Here is a 15777-nt window from a genome sequence, read left to right on the forward strand (position 1 = left end):
TTGAACTCAACCTGCAGGTTTGTTTTTCCTCCCTAGGGAATCCAGCTTCAATTTTAAAAGAAAAACTAGTAGAAAAATGGGGTTCACATACCTTCCACTTAAAGGTGACATATTAAACACCAACTTTTTAATCTCCTTTTTCTTCCCATACCCTGCTAAGATGATACTAAGGCAATGAGAATTATTCCTAAACTATTAATAATGGTTCCAAGCATATGACACTCAGGAAACGGGAACACTATGAAGTAAAAGGATTGGGGGTTGCCAGGGGTTGGGGGAGGAGAGAGCTGAATGGGCAGGGCAAAGGCGATTTTTAGGGGAGCGAGAATGTTGCGTAGGAGGCCATATTAGGGTATATGTGTCACTACCTGTCTGTCCAAGTCCATAGAGTGTGTACCCCGGAGAGTGCTCCCTGCTGTCTGACTATGGGCTCCGGCAATGAGGGCATGTGGATGTGGGATCGTGGGTTGACCGGAACATCCCTCGGGTGGGGATGTTGATAGCCGGGAGGCGGTTTACAAGAATTCTCTGCACCTCCTGCTCAATCCATCTGTGAATCTAAAACCACTCTAAAGATAGTTTATTAAAAATATTAACCCCAAAGACAAGGCATACAGAAAAGAGGGAAACTAAAGGCTGTTTGGAAGGTTCACATGAGGTGGAGTAGTGAGATGAAGGAAGCCGGGTGGGCAGGGCGGCGAGATGACCGGCCTCGCAGCCTCGGTGGATCAGCCCTGTAGGCTCGGCGGTCTCTGGGGTCCCCGTGCACGCCGGTGGTAGTCTTGAGCTAGGGACTCTTTCCTTCCAGAGAGAAGCCCTCCGCTGGGCTGGCTGCAGCAGGACATGACCAGCTCCCAGGTGGGGAAGGAGGCTGGAGAAGGTACCAGGTCACCCACGTCATGCCCAGCACTCAGGGTCACCTCACCCGGCTCCAGGGGGCATCCCTGAGACAGACCTCCCCTCTGCACCCGACCTTCCGGGGCCCTGCTCTTAGCTTTGCCCCCACCCAGCTGGCTGATGGACCCTCAGCGGGAATCACCTGCTCCTTCATCTGCTGGTCCCCCTCCCCCACCTGCTCGCTCTCCTTCATGCTGTGAGCAGATGACCACTGACCAGTGTCAGAATCCACACACTTGTTTGGATGGACGTCCAGAGTATTAAGGGACTTCCTTTCTGGTCCAGTGGCTAAGACGCTGCACTCCCAATGCAGGGGGCCCAGGTTGATCCCTGGACAGGGAACTAGATCCCACATGCTGCAGCTAAGACCTGGGACAGTCAAATATTTTGGAGAAGGCAATGGCAACCCACTCCAGTATTCTTGCCTGGAACATTCCATGGACGGAGGAGCCTAGTGGGCCACAGTCCATGGGGTCGCAAAGAGTGAGACATGACTCAGTGACTTCACTTTCTTTCTTTCTTTTCCAGAGTATTATGTTTAGTGACATAAGTCAGAGAAAGATAAATACTCTATTATCATTACTGGGATCTAAAAGATGAAAAGAAGGAATTGTAAGGAAACAGAAACTGGACTCAAAAGTAGAGAACAAACCAGTGTTTACCAGTGGGGAGAGGGAAGTGGGGAGGGACAAATAGGAGCTGGGGGATGAAGAGGTCCCAAGTACTGTGTGTAAAACGAGTAGGTGACGGTGATGGAGGGACTGTATGCACAGCGAAGCAGTAACTTTATCAAAATGCCGAATCACTGTGTTGTACACCTGAAGTTAATACAATATTGTAAATCCGTTTACAAAAAGAAAAAAATCAGTTATCAAAAACTCCAAACACTTGTAAAAAGGTGTATATTTGGAGATGTCTTACTGGTGGCTCCTTCCACTCCCACCCACCCCGTTCCCCCACAGGTAACTGTTTTATGGGTCTTTCACTTCTCACCTGCCTCTCTTAGTCCCTTCCCAGGGAGGGAGGTTCATAGTGAGGTGTTTATGCTTCCCCACTCTGCTAAACGGGTTTCTTCTTATTTCATCTTTCAAATATTTCTTGAAATATTGTCATCTGCTCTCTCATTTTCTTCTCCTTGTGCATTTATACTTCAAAACATTTCTTTATTGTCATTTTAGTGACCTCGTGAAGGAAGGGAGAAAAAGTCAGTAGGAGATTTCATTCCTGCCCGAACCCTCATGCTCTCTTTTAACACTGAACAAATTGTCAAAAAGAACTTAACCGGAAAAGAGGCCACACTGATGTGTACAGTTTGCCACTTCAAAGGCCGACACTCACTGAACCATGGTCAGGCCCAAGTACAGACCATGACCAGCTCACAGAATCCCCCACCCCACATTCCTGACCCTCCCCAGCCCCAGCCCCCGTGAGTGGGCTGTAGGCTAATGACCATCACCAGGGGAAGCTGGCTGAAGGGTACAGGGGCCTCTGTCCTCTTCCTGCAATGACATGTAAATGTATAATCATTTCAGAAAAGGCCTATATATATTCATACATATGATGAATTACATGTGCATCAAAATGTGAAACAATTTCTATACTTTTTGTGATGATCACAGTCACACACCAGAAAAATCACTTGGAAAGGCACATGTCCACCACTTGCTATCTGTTCAGAAAATATGGTCATGGTACATTTGTAAGAAAACCTGGCAGACGAGGGAAGGGGGAGAATTCAAACTCTGTGGATACTATTCACATCTCCATTTTAGTGACAAGAAAAGAGAGGTGTTCTAAGATGCCCAGGGTCACACAGCTTGCATAGATGTGTCCTTGGTTCCTATCCAGTCTGGTCTTACTTCCCCAGAGACACTCACTGGTGACCCATCTAAAACCACCTTTAAACCTTCATGTTCTCCTGTCCTAGCCTGTTATTTTCCTCAGAAGTGGTTATTATCACCAATACTGTGTTAAGCACTCACTCGTGGTCTTCTTATCATCCATCTTCTTCCTCTTACCCCAGTATATAGACCCCAGGAAGGGTTTTGTCTGCCTTATTGATCTTATTGATGCTGAAGCTCCAATACTTTGGCCATCTGATGCAAAGAGCCAATTCATTGGAAAATACCCTGATGCTGGGAAAGATTGAAGGCAGGAGGAGAAGGGGGTGACAGAGCATGAGATGGTTGGATGGCATCACCAGCTCAATGGATGTGAGTTTGGGCAAAGTCTGGGCGATAGTGAAGGACAGGGAAGCCTGGCGTGCTGCAGTTCACAGGGTCGCAAAGAGTCAGACACAACTGAGAGACTGAACAACAACTGATCTCTCATCCCCAGTGCCCATAAAAATGCCCGACACATAGTAGGCTTGCAAGAAATAGGAGGTTAATGAAAAATAATCAAGTTTTAAAACAAAGGAAGGCATATGATCCTTAAGAGAAAAATAGCTCTATAGGAGTGCCCCAAAATAGGATGCCTTCTCACTTGGCTTGATACCAGAAGCCAGGGAAAAATCATTCTTCCTCATTATGGATTTTTCCTGAAACCTTAGGCTGGGTGTGTATCCAAAAACCATCAGAATGCTTGTAGGCAACATAATATTAACAGGGCATCTAGCATTTCCTACCAGCTTCATGACCTTAAAAATTTAGTAGTTGAATTCGTAAGTGTACCAATGGCTATGATGAAATCTACACCATCGCTGAAAATTCAGCGTTCCTGGTTGGTGTGTTCGAATCCCCTCCAACCTCTGCAGACAGCTGCCCGTGTTGTCTTCGTTCATCTACTGCAGGGGCACTTTGAGCACATGCTGGACCCCTTGTCCTGAGCATGTAGACCCATTAGTTAAGACAATATTCCCCTAACTGTGGTCCATGTAAGAAAATATTTTCCTCAGAAAGAAATCATTTATTTTCGTGAACTTGAAAAAAGGTAATAGGACATCCCTTGTGGTCCAGTGGTTAAGACTTCTCCTCCCAATGCAGGGCGTGTGGGCATGGTCCCTGGTTGGGAAGCTAAGATCCTACAATGCCTCGCAGCCAAAAAAGCAAAACATTAAACAGAGGCAATAAATATTGTAACAGATTCAATAAAGACTTTAAAAATGGGCCACATTAAGAAAAAAAACTTTAAAAAATTTTAAAAAGAAAAAAGATAACTGATATTGTCATGAGTTGGCCCAAGGGAGCCTGGGGCTGTGGTGCTGAGTCCCTGTGATAACTTGACACAGAAGGTCATTTAGATGTAATCAGTTTCCAAGGGTTAATAGTACTCAACTTTGAAGTCATTCTTTCCACACCCCAATCCTTCTGACACTCTCCCCTCATTGTAGGCTGAGAAAAATCATTCCCAAGCAGAAGAAGGAGAAGCACAGGCCCCCGGAAGCTCACCCCTCAGAGGCAAATCTAGCTCGTGGAGAAGAGCAAGGACCCTCATTCTGTCTATTGGGATGGGTTGCTCAACGCTTTTGTGCCTCCATTTCCTCATCTCTCAACTGGGGATACTCACAGCACTTACCCAATAGGGGTGCAATGAGGGTTGAACAAGTTGATACATGCACTTACCTAGTAATCGTTGACTCTTCCTGTCTCACTAGAACTTAAGCTTCCTGAGGGCAAAGATGTGGTCTGTTTAGGGGACTGCAGGGCCCCAGTGCCTACTCAGGAGTGACATGTGGTGAGCACTCATGGAAATATTTGTGGCATGAATGAATAACAAATTCTAGCATAGCATGGATCTGTGCAGTAGCACAGTAGAAAGGGTAGCAACTGTATCTCTTGAAACAATGATAAGGGCTTCATAGTTAGTATCTGAATTTAAACAATCACACAGGAAGAATCCTTTCTATGATTGGCAAGTCCCCACTGATAGAAGGGAGTTGGCCCCCCACCCCCTGCATCCCCCTCCCCAGAATGGCACTGGGTACGAAACAGCACATGGAAGGCAAAGCATCAGAACCAGGGCAGCAGATAAGAAGAGTGACCTTTGGGACTTCTCTGGTACTCTAGTGGTTAAGAATCGGCCTTCCAGTGTGGGGGAAGCGGGTTCAATCCCTAGTTGGGAAATGAAGATCCCACATGCTGAGGGGTACCTAAGCCCACGCACCACACTCCTGACCCCACACACTGCCACAAAGGCCCAGCACAGCCAAAAAAAAAAAGAGCAGTGACCTTTCCTCGGTCACTCCTGGATAAAGATATCAGTTCCCCAGGGAGGAGAGATTCGATGTTAAGAACAAAACAAGGTTCCAGTTTCCCAAATGCTGGAGGACAACCAGCCGGCCGTGGCATCTCTTTCCCCAGCTCCAGCTTCAGCTGCCCCATCCCGTGATCATCCCATCCCTCACCGCCCTGACTCCTGACTCCTGGGTACGTCCTGGTTGTTTAACATGCGGTTCTGGTTGAGGACTCTGATGCTACCAACCAGCTCAGAGAACAGCAGGAGTTCCAGAAACCACAGTTTTATTAGCATCACCTAACAAGCAGCAGCTGTGGCAGCGACTACTTCACGCTGGGCGGACCCTGGGAGACTCGCTGAGTCTCTGCAGTACCGCGCCCTTCACTCGTGACTCTCTTTGAAGTCAGGTAGCCGCCTCCTAGGTCTGGAGGAACGAACTGTCTCAGGGAGTCAGTGGAATATTTTTCCTTTGGAAAGTTACATCCATATTGTCTGCTATAAAAATTTAATTCTGGAACCACAAATGTAGAAATTATCCATGATTCTGCCAGTCTTCTGCCATCACTGTTTTTTAAGTACATACTGATATTTTCTAAGGTCTTTTTTTTTTTTTAGTTAAATTTAATCTATTTATTTATCTTTGGCTGTGCTGGGTCTTTGCTGCTGCCTGCGGGGTTTCTCTGATTGCGAGCGAGGGTGACTTTTCTTTGCGGTGCACAGGTTCTCATTCCATGGCTTCTGGTTGAGGAGCACGGGCTCCAGGGTGAGTGGGCTCAGTAGTTATGGCACACGGGCTTAGCTGCTTTGTGGCATGTGGGATCTTCTCAGACCAGAGATCGAACCCATATCCCTTGCATTGGCAGGTGGATTCTACCACTGGGCCATCAGGGAAGGCCCCATCACTGTTCATGTAGCAAAGTTGATGGCGGGTGTGTTCCCCATTTCCAGCTAGTACACAAATGCCGTCAGTTTTACATCCTGAGTTTTCCTCCGTGAAGTCAGCATCTTCTTATCATTTGTAATGGCTGAATAATATTCCCAACAGGGGTTTATAGGGCTGGCATAACCATTCCTTTTTTATTTAAAGTGTTTACTGTTTATGACCAACCTAGACAACATATTAAAAAGCAGAGACATTACTTTGCCAACAAAGGTTTGTCTAGTCAAGGCTAGGTTTTTCAGTGGTCGTGTATGGATGTGAAAGTTGGACTATAAAGAAAGCTGAGCACTGAAGAATTGATGCTTTTGAACTGTGGTGTTGGAGAAAACTCTTGAGAGTCCCTTGGACTGCAAGGAGATCCAACCAGTCCATCCTAAAGGAAATCAACCCTGAATATTCATTGGAAGGACTGATGTTGAAACTGAAACTCCAATCCTTTGGCCACCTCATGCGAAGAGTCGACTCATTGGAAAAGACCCTGATGCTGGGAAAGATTTAAGGCCGGAGAAGAAGGGGACGACAGAGGATGAGATGGTTGGATGGCATCACCAACTCAATGGACATGAGTTTGGGTAAACTCTGGGAATTGGTGATGGACAGGGAGGCCTGGCGTGCTGCAGTCCATGGGGTCGCAAAGAGTTGGACATGACTGAGCAACTGAACTGAACTGAACTGTTCTTTCACGCTAATAAGCAGTGCTATCATAAGCACAGTCCTGAATGTAGATTTTTCAGGATTTGGGATTACTGACTTTGGCAAATTCCCAGAGGCAGACTGGCTTGCACACTGGTGTGGGGAAGATGTTGACCTTTTCATCAGGGACCAAACAAGCTAAGTTGTTTTGGGAGAAAATCAAGTTACCCATTTCCAAGAAAGCCCTAACATAACTATTACTATTTTTTAAAAGCTTTAAAGCAAATATTCATAGGGAGGCTAATGATGAAGCAGAATGCAATGAACCCGGGAGCCATGCTTCTTGGCTCCGAGTCAGAGCAGATTCCTACTCACCCTCTTGTTGTTGTTGTTTAGTTGCTAAGCCGTGTCTGACTCTTTGAGGCCCCATGGACTGCAGCCCACAGGCTCTTCTGTCCATGGAATTTTCCCAGGCAAGAATACTGGAGTGGGTTGCCATGCCCTCCTCCAAGGATCTCCTCCTCCCAGGGATCAAACCTGTGTTTCCTGACTTGGAGGCGGATTCTTTACCACTGAGCCACAGGGGAAGCCTGTCTGCCCTCCTGTCTGACTAGTAAATGGAACGTGGTGAGTGTGGCCCCCTCTCTCTTAGCCCAGAAGCCCATCATCTGTATTTTGCATCAAGTTACAGAGGAAGCGGGGTCTGTTTCACCCTCCCCCGACTTCGTTATCAAAAGCCCCTTTTCATGAGTATCAGCATCACCAATGAAGGCCAGGGTTGCCTCCAGACCCAGGCAGGCCTAGGGACCTCACCACTCTTCCCCTGAATCACACCTTCCTCCCAGAGCTCAGCCCCTCCCCCTCCCCCAGCACTGGGGAGAAAGCTGGGCTGCAGGAAAGCTGATTCCTCCAGTCGCAACACCAGGGATGGTTTTAATTACCTGGGAGCTCCTTCCCCAACCGGCTGTGGAAATAAAACAGGGTCAGGGAGGTTGGGGACCAGCTGTCACACCGTCTGTGCCTCAAACAATGGAAATTCATTGGCTCTGTTCTTCCTGCCCCGTCTGGCCCTTCATCTAGGGGTGTCTGACACCCCATCCTCCAAAAATACCCCCCTTAGGGCCCTTGACACTCTTCCTTTGGCAGGTTATTTACTTTGGCAAGAGGAAATGGCACGGGTCACCCAGTCTGAAAGAGGCGGGCGGGATGGGCTGGACGTGGGACCTGCAGGCGCCAGAAACGTCAGTCGGCCTGGTGACTTACAGCGACTCTGCATCCAGTACGTCTGCGACGCTGGAAGCCTTCCTGCCTTCTGCTTTTCTGTCTTTGATTCAGGAGAAAAGAAGAGCGGGCGGAAAGCAGAAAGGAGGCGGAGCCAGCCCGGGGTGGGAGGTGGAGGCAGGGGGGCGGGGCGGGTGCCTAATGGTCTCCTGCAGAGCATTGGAGAGGCCGAGGTACCACCTGTGCTCGAGCCTGGGTGTTGTGTCCCCACAAAATTCTTACTCCAGGTCCCAACTTGGGAGGCGATGAGGTCAGGAGCGGGGAGCACTCACGGATGGGATTAGCGTCCTTACAAAAGAGGCCCCAGGGAGCTGGGGTCCCGGGGGTGGAGGGGAGAGTGACCACGTGTGACGCAAGGAACAGAGGTTCATGAGACACCGGATCCTCTGGCGCCTCCATTGTGGACTTCCCGGCCTCCAGACTATGAGAAATCAATATCTGTGTTTTTAAGTCACCCAGTGTTTCTGTTACAGTCGCCCGAACAGACTAAGACAGACACTTAAAACCAGTGCTGGTGGCCTGAGCTCGGAGCAGGCAAGGCTGGGAAATGGCGCGGTGCAGAGGGTAACAGGCCTGACCGGGGCCCACTCTGCCTCTCACACCTCGTGCCACCCTGGGGACATCATCACTCAGGCCCTCGGGGTTGGGGTGTTCATCTATGGGACACACTATGCAGAGCGTTGGGTGATGCTGTCTTGGAGCTGCGACACCCACTGTTAGGTGCACAGGGGCCTTCATTCCAGGGGCCATCACCACCCAGCCTCTCAGGCTGTTCTGGCAGCGGGCTTCCTGATCCCGACAGTCAGTCCCATCTCATCTCGTAATAACAGCGCTGTCACATCCACACCTCTTCATGGACCACGGTCAGGGGGTGCTGAAAGACTGGCAACGTTGTTCCTGCCGGGAGGGCTCCTTCCCCAGGGAACGCCCATCAACCGAGCACACAGGGTTGCATTCTGTTGCTATTTACAGCTCGAGGCACTTTCTCTCCCCAAGGCTCCCTGCTTCCGCGGTTCTGGTTGCATTCCAGAGACATGGCATTAAAACCGCACAGAGAGGAAGAACAAGATGCCTGGCTCCACATTACAGCGAGGCCACGCCGGGCGGTAGACGGGCTCTTAGCTCCGAGGGCCTGAGGTCCGGCTGGCACCAGGCAGGGGTGCCACCAGCCCCTCACCCGCCTCAACCTGCTGGGCTCCGGTCTAGAAACACCATCTGCCATCCAGCACTTCCCTTTGCTACTTCAGGTGTGCTTTGGGGTCTTCTGGAAGAATGATGTTCCGTTGTGAACACAGGGCGAATGAACATGAGCGACTCTGCATCCAGAAGTGGCTCCTCTGGGGCAGTCCATCCTCAGGAGAAGAGGAACGCTTAGCCCCCTGAGTTCAATGAATCCGCTGCCTGTTAGGCTGCTCACAAATTGCTTGGCTATCAAGGGAGGACTGGGGTTTAAAGCGTCTTTTACTGGCTGCCAGCCACAGTTTCACATACTACTGGAATTCGATATTAGCAACGACTTCTTGGAGACAGGAAGTGTCTGAAATTGCTCTGTCTAGAAAAATGCGGGTCGATGGATTTCTTAATAAATATGTAGGACGAGGACTTCTGTGAGTCCGGGCTGACTGATGCCAAATGGTAATTAACTTGCCTGCATTCTTGGGTTTTCAAAGCCAAGTGGGAACAACTTACAAAACGAATGAGTGGGGAACCGCAGGCGCTTGCCAGAGCTGCTCCTGCTGAGAAGTGAGCTAGTGAAGCCTTCAGGCTCATTCACTTCCTCCCAGGAGCCGTGTGTTTCCTGCGGGTGATGCTGGAGACAGGAGGCCAGCTCTGGAGGACTTGAACTTGATTTCTTTAAGGCGACTAGAGATGAGGGCCTGGCCATGTGTTCACCCAACAGTGTTGAGTGGCCATCGGTACCGCAGACACAATAGGTTAGATTTAGACCAGAGCGGACTATGGAGGGTGATCATTAGTAGCCTGGGGCTGGGGCAGGAGCACCTCAAAATATGTGTGGTGCCATGTAAGGTGACGCCCGGGGCTGTGGGCTGTCCCTGGGCAGATGAAGGTGGTCCAGGGAGCAGTACCACATATACAGAGGCCCCAATGTCTGAGAGAGCTTGTGGGCAACAGAACCGAGTGTGCGCCCGGTGTGGGGGGAGCAGAGGAGAGGGAGGGGGTGGCTGACACAAGCCAGGCCGGCACTGGGGGTCTCGCCGGGGCACTGAGTGAACCTGGACTTTATTCTTGAGCGAGGTTTCTCGGCACTGGCATGGCTGACATCGAAGGCCAGATGGGTCTGTGTCGAGGGTGGGGTGGGGTGGGTGGAGGATCGTCCTGTACACCCTGTGGGGCACTCAGCAGCGTCTCTAGCTCACGCCCACAGGATGCCAGCAGGAGCTCGCCAGTCATGACCATCGGAAGTGTCTCCAGACATTGCCAGATGGCCCCCTCGCCCCCAGTTGGTGGGGGTGGAGAAATCCCCCCTGTTGAGAACCCTTGTTCCAGGGGCCATGGGGAGCCGCGGAAGGGTCTTCAGCAGCACCCGGGCCCCGAGAGCAGGCACACGCATGGTGTGGGTTTACAGTTGTAATTCCCACCTCCCTTTCCTCTGCTGGGTGAGCTTCTTGTGCGCATGGGGCACCGCAGGAGAAAAAGGACTTGCTGCGTTTCTCCTCAGAAACTGAACCTAGAAACGAGCTTCTTGTGAGCATGGGACACCACAGGAGAAAAAGGACTTGCTGCGTTTCTCCTCAGAAACTGAACCTAGAAACAGTTTCCTCTTCTGATGAATCAGTACACTACCTTCATGACGCAAGAGCCCTGAACAGTTTCTGAAAGCTTAGAATCATTTTTGCATTTGAACTCCATCAGCCTCTCTGGGTGAATCCTAGTGAGTGACCCCAGGTGAGTGAGACAGCAGGTGGGCGGCGAAGATCTTGCACATCTCCGTCAACCCGCCAGGGGGCAGCAGCTTCCCAGCTCTAGCTATGGGGCCATGACGTCGGATTTTGGAATTGTTCGAGAAAAACAGGAAATCCAGATTTTGGTGTAAAATCTCCCAATGTTTAATTAGTAAATTAAGATGCGGATAAGGCATCTGCCAAGTTCAGTCAAATCATCTGGGGGATCTTTTCTGCTCAAGGGCCTGTTTGTAACCTCCCAATCTGTGGTTTTTGTTTTGATCTTTAGAAGAAAAAATGTATCCTTTTTCTTCTTTTTGCTCTGGTTTTAACTATTTTAATTTCTTTTTTTTTCTTTAAAGTAGAGGATTGTGTTGTCTGTCTCCTGTTAGACCCACACAAATCCACTTCCATCTTCCCCCACCTCACCCTGCGTCCTGGGAGCACTTGGGGGTGTCGCCAGGTGACACTGGCAGGGTTGAGAGGAAGGACGTGAATTGGAATGACCCACCAGGCCGCCCTCCCCCTCTGCTGACCCTCGTGCAGGAGCGGGCTCGGGTTGCCCGCAGCACCCTCTCCAGGGCTGGAATCTGCTCCCCACTCCTGCCCTTCTAGGGCAGGTCAGCTAAGGAACCCTGACACCGTCACTACAACCTCGTGTTTTCCTTTGTTGCTGTTCAGTCGCTCAGTCGTGTCTGACTCTTTGTGACCCCAAGGACTGCAGCACGCCAGGCTTCCCTGACCCTCACCAACTCCCTGAGCTTACTGAAACTCATGTCCACTGAGTGGGTGATGCCATCCAACCATCTCATCCTCTGTCTTCCCCTTCTCCTCCTGCTTTCAACCTTTCCCAGCATGAGGGTCTTTTCCAATGAGTCAGTTCTTTGCATCAGGCGGCCAAAGTATTGGAGTTTCAGCTTCAGCATCAGTCCTTCCAATGAATATTCAGGGCTGATTTCCTTTAGGATGGACTGGTTTGATCTCCTTGCAGTCCAAGAGGCTCTCAAGAGTCTTCTCCAGCACCACTGTTCAAAAGCATCAATTCTTCGTTGCTCAACCGTCTTTCTGGTCCAACTCTCACATCCCGCTCGCTCGTGGCTTACAGTACTCCAGGAGTACCCTTGGGCTACAAGCACAATTAGATGTGGCCTGCTCTTCAGGAGCTCTTGCTGAGCAGGAGAGTCAGAGTCACATCTCAGGCAGCAGGTAGGTGGCCTCTCAAGTTAATGTCAAGGAGAAAATCAAGCACGATTAACACTACCTGTGGGGGAAACAGTCCCTCGGGGAGTGGTACCTTGGCGTTTGAAACCACGCTCCCTAAGTAGCAACAGCGCAGCCAGCCCCCCACAGCAGTGCACAGATGGCCGCTCAGCACGGAGGAAGCACTCAGCGTGGCTTGCATTCTGAGGTCAGGCTGTACAGAAAATATGGTTGTTGCTCGAAACGTGGGTGTGAGAGATGCTCTCAGCGTGAGATGCTTCCAGCATGAGAATCAGAATGGGTGCACATGTGCCCAGATCCACACTCCAGGGCATATGTGTACGGTGGGGAGGGCCGACAGAGCCCACGCTTTGTACGCATGGTTTTCCTTGAGTCCCTACAGTTGAATTCACTTGAGCTAAATGCCTACAGGGTGGGATTCGATTGCAAAATGACCAGTATGGTGCCACGTGGCAAAGGCAACGCTCTTTCAGAGAAGGTGAGACAAGTCAGGAGACAGACACCTCTTGCCCACTGTGTATAAACCAGAGTTAAAGAGTAAAGCAGAAACGACCCCAAACTAAGACATTCAAAGGAACAGCAACAACAACAGCAAAGAGGTTAAGAGGGACAAAATGTTAAGATGTAAATTCAAAACGATGTTTTGTTTTTATGGAAAATATGATTAAATATGATTAAATATGATAGGTGAAAACTAAAATGTGGATAATCAAAGCATGTCAACATAAAGAAATTAAAATGATTTACAAATCATGATAAAGGGAATTTTTAAAAGATAAAAGTTGAGGCAAAGATAAACAACAATTTTAAACAGTGGCTGGAAGGAAATGAAGGCAGTTAAAGATGGATAACAATACAAACCAAAGACCAGAGGGAAACATAAAGACTAGAAAAGGAAAGTAAGCAGTAGTTTATGTGCAAACGGAGAATATTTTCGAAAAGTACCCAAAAGGAAGGCTCTTCAGGGGAAGGTGATTGAAAGGCCAAGGCAGCAGCTGGAAGCCAGGGGTGAGACCAGGACTGTCCTCTGACCACGATGCCTGCAGTGAAGGGGTCGGCTGGTGCTGTGGACCCTGGAGCCCAGGAGGCTCCCCGGGCCTCAGGCCAGCCCGTCTGTCATCTCTGCTTCTCCTGCAGGGCTGGCGTGAGCCTGGACGTGCCTTCTGAAAGAGCTGCTGCCGCCAGTCAGCCTGAGTCTGCCTCGAGCCCCAGGGCCCAGGAGCCCCCACTCTGGGAGGCAGTCTGTCCCCACCACACCCTCCACCCCCTCTGACCACTGCAACGGGATGCCTGATGCACACACTCCTTCCAGGGCACAAATGTCATGGAGGGGGGCTGAAAGGAAAGCCTAGAGTGAGAAGGTGGGCAAGAGAGGGAAGAGGAATCATGACGGGTCCATACTGTGTTCTTGGTGCTGCACAGATGCTGCTTCTCTTAGGGACCCTCCTGCCAGCCACCATGTGAATTGCGGCATTGTGCCCATTGCACAGATGTGAACCCGGAGGCCCGGGACCCTCTGCCTATCCCCTCTCTAGCCTCTGCAGTTCTGGTGCTCCGTGCTGATTTCAGAGCTTTCCCCATTGATCCTCAGCTCCTGGCCACACTTGGCGTTGTATTTACGCTCTTTTCTGCCCGTTCATTCTGTGCTAAGTCACTTCAGTTGTGTCCAACTCTTTGTGACCCCATGGGTGGTAGCCCACCAGGATCCTCTGTCCATGGGATTCTCTAGGCAAGAATACTGGAGTGGGTTGCCATTTCCTTCCCCAAGGGATCTTCCCGACCCAGGGATCGAACCTGTGTCTCCTCTGTCTCCTGCACTGGCAGGCGGGATCTTTACCACTAGTGCCATTCTGGCCACAGTCAATTCTGACATGTGCTCAGCTTCTCTCTTGATACACATGTCTTACACAGACATTCTGTACCCTGGTGTCAAAAGATGGAACCTCTGGCGTCAGATTTCATGCCACCCCCATTTTGCCTACTAAACATGAGAAAGCCCCCCAGGAGCCCCTAAAAACCAAGCTCCTTAATTTCCTTTTTGCATTGATTTTTAGATTGTTAAGAAATCCCCACGCATGAATGGAAATCATCTCAGTCTATGATGCTGAACTTTCAAAGAAGGGGAAGAGCCTTTCGAGACTTGAACTGTTAATAATTGATGTCAATAAACAGCATAGTCTTATCTTTTTCTGACAATTTTTTTAATATAAAAAAGAAAGTGGGTGAGTGCTCTGTCGTGTCTGACTCTTTGTAACCTCAGGGACTATAGCCTGCCAGGCTCCTCTGTCCACAGGATTTCTGAAGCAAGAATGCTGAAGTGGGTAGCCATTTCCTCCTCCAAGGGTCCTCCTGATCCAAGGATCAAACCTGTGTCTCCTGCTTTGATAGATTCTTTATCACAGATTCTTTATCAATGAGCCACCTGGGAAGCCCTTTAAAAAGAAACCATGTAGGCAAAAAAAGAGTTAAAAATAAAGACTAACCTCTAGAAAATAAGCACTTTTTAAGTTTGCCCTCTAGTGGACAGAGGTAGAAATGCATATAACCTTGAGAAAAACGGATGCCTTACTGATATCAGTCTTACTGACATAGAAAGTACAGAGTGGCTGCTGGGGACATCAACTGTGGCCCTGCACACTCACACTCGAATAAGACTGAGTTTGGATATGGGTCTGTAAAGGGGGGATTCAAGGGGTCCTAATGCGATCTGTCTGGTGTTCTTAAAACACAGAGAGACCCCAGGACCATGGTGCACAGAATGACCAGCTGAGGACCCAGGGAGGACCCAGGGAGGAGGCGGCTGTCTGCAACCCAGGACAGAGGCCTCAGGAGAAACTCACCCTGCCCACACCTTGATCTTGGATGTCCAACTTCCAGAACTGTGTTTAAATGTCTGCTAGTCAAGGCTATGGTTTTTCCAGTGGTCATGTATGGATGTGAGAGTTGGACTGTGAAGAAAGCTGAGAGCCGAAGAATTGATGCTTTTGAACTGTGGTGTTGGAGAAGACTCCTGAGAGTCCCTTGGACTGCAAGGAGATCCAACCAGTCCATTCTGAAGGAGATCAGCCCTGGGTGTTCTTTGGAGGGAATGATGCTGAAGCTGAAGCTCCAGTACTTTGGCCACTTCATGGGAAGAGTTGACTCATTGAAAAAGACTCTGATGCTGGGAGGGATTGGGGGCAGGAGGAAAAGGGGACGACAGAGGATGAGATGGCTGGATGGCATCACCGACTCGATGGACATGAGTTTGAGTGAACTCCTGGAGTTGGTGATGGACAAGGAGGCCTGGCGTGCTGCGATTCATGAGGTTGCAAAGAGTCGGACACGACTGAGCGACTGAGCTGAACTGAACTCTTTGCATGTTCCACTAACGCAGGTAGGTGGTGGGTGGAGGCACCTGGTTTCAGCTGCCTCCAAGGGCAGAACACTAACCCAACCATGGCAGGCCTGCTGCAATAGCCCCAGTAAAAGCAATTGCAACCTTAAAAAAAAAAAAAAAAGGCTGCTGTTTCAGCCACCCAGCCCTTGGTATTTGTTACAGCAGCCCTCGCTGACTCACACAACCAGCACTTGCGAACAAGCATCCCCACTGACAAGGAGGTTAAACATCTGGGTACCACCAAGCATCTGTTCTCTACACGTGCATCCTGCCTCCCACAGGGCTGACGGCCGTCTGACTTCTGTGAAACCCCCGCCAGGTGCTGCATGAGGAGGGCAGGCCCCTCA

General features: G+C 49.8%; 1 long non-coding RNA gene across 5 annotated transcripts; it reads right to left on the reverse strand.

Annotated features, from left to right (window-relative positions):
- Nucleotides 1-549: 549 nt before the first annotated feature.
- LOC147361646 (uncharacterized) lies at nucleotides 550-8074 on the reverse strand. Of its 5 annotated transcripts, none has more exons than XR_015138175.1 (4): nucleotides 7910-8074; nucleotides 1891-2079; nucleotides 1323-1486; nucleotides 550-871 (listed from the first exon to the last, which is right to left on the reverse strand). It is a non-coding gene; the product is annotated as an uncharacterized LOC147361646 (long non-coding RNA). The 5 variants fall into 5 exon arrangements; XR_015138174.1 differs by having other exon boundaries at nucleotides 7802-8074; XR_015138177.1 differs by lacking the exon at nucleotides 7910-8074 and adding an exon at nucleotides 4461-4534.
- Nucleotides 8075-15777: the final 7703 nt, after the last annotated feature.

Source organism: Bos grunniens, chromosome 12 (assembly GCF_055505025.1).
Source record: "Bos grunniens cultivar Pamir isolate PY7600 chromosome 12, Bosgru_T2T1.0, whole genome shotgun sequence".
Taxonomy (NCBI): Eukaryota; Metazoa; Chordata; class Mammalia; order Artiodactyla; family Bovidae; genus Bos; species Bos grunniens.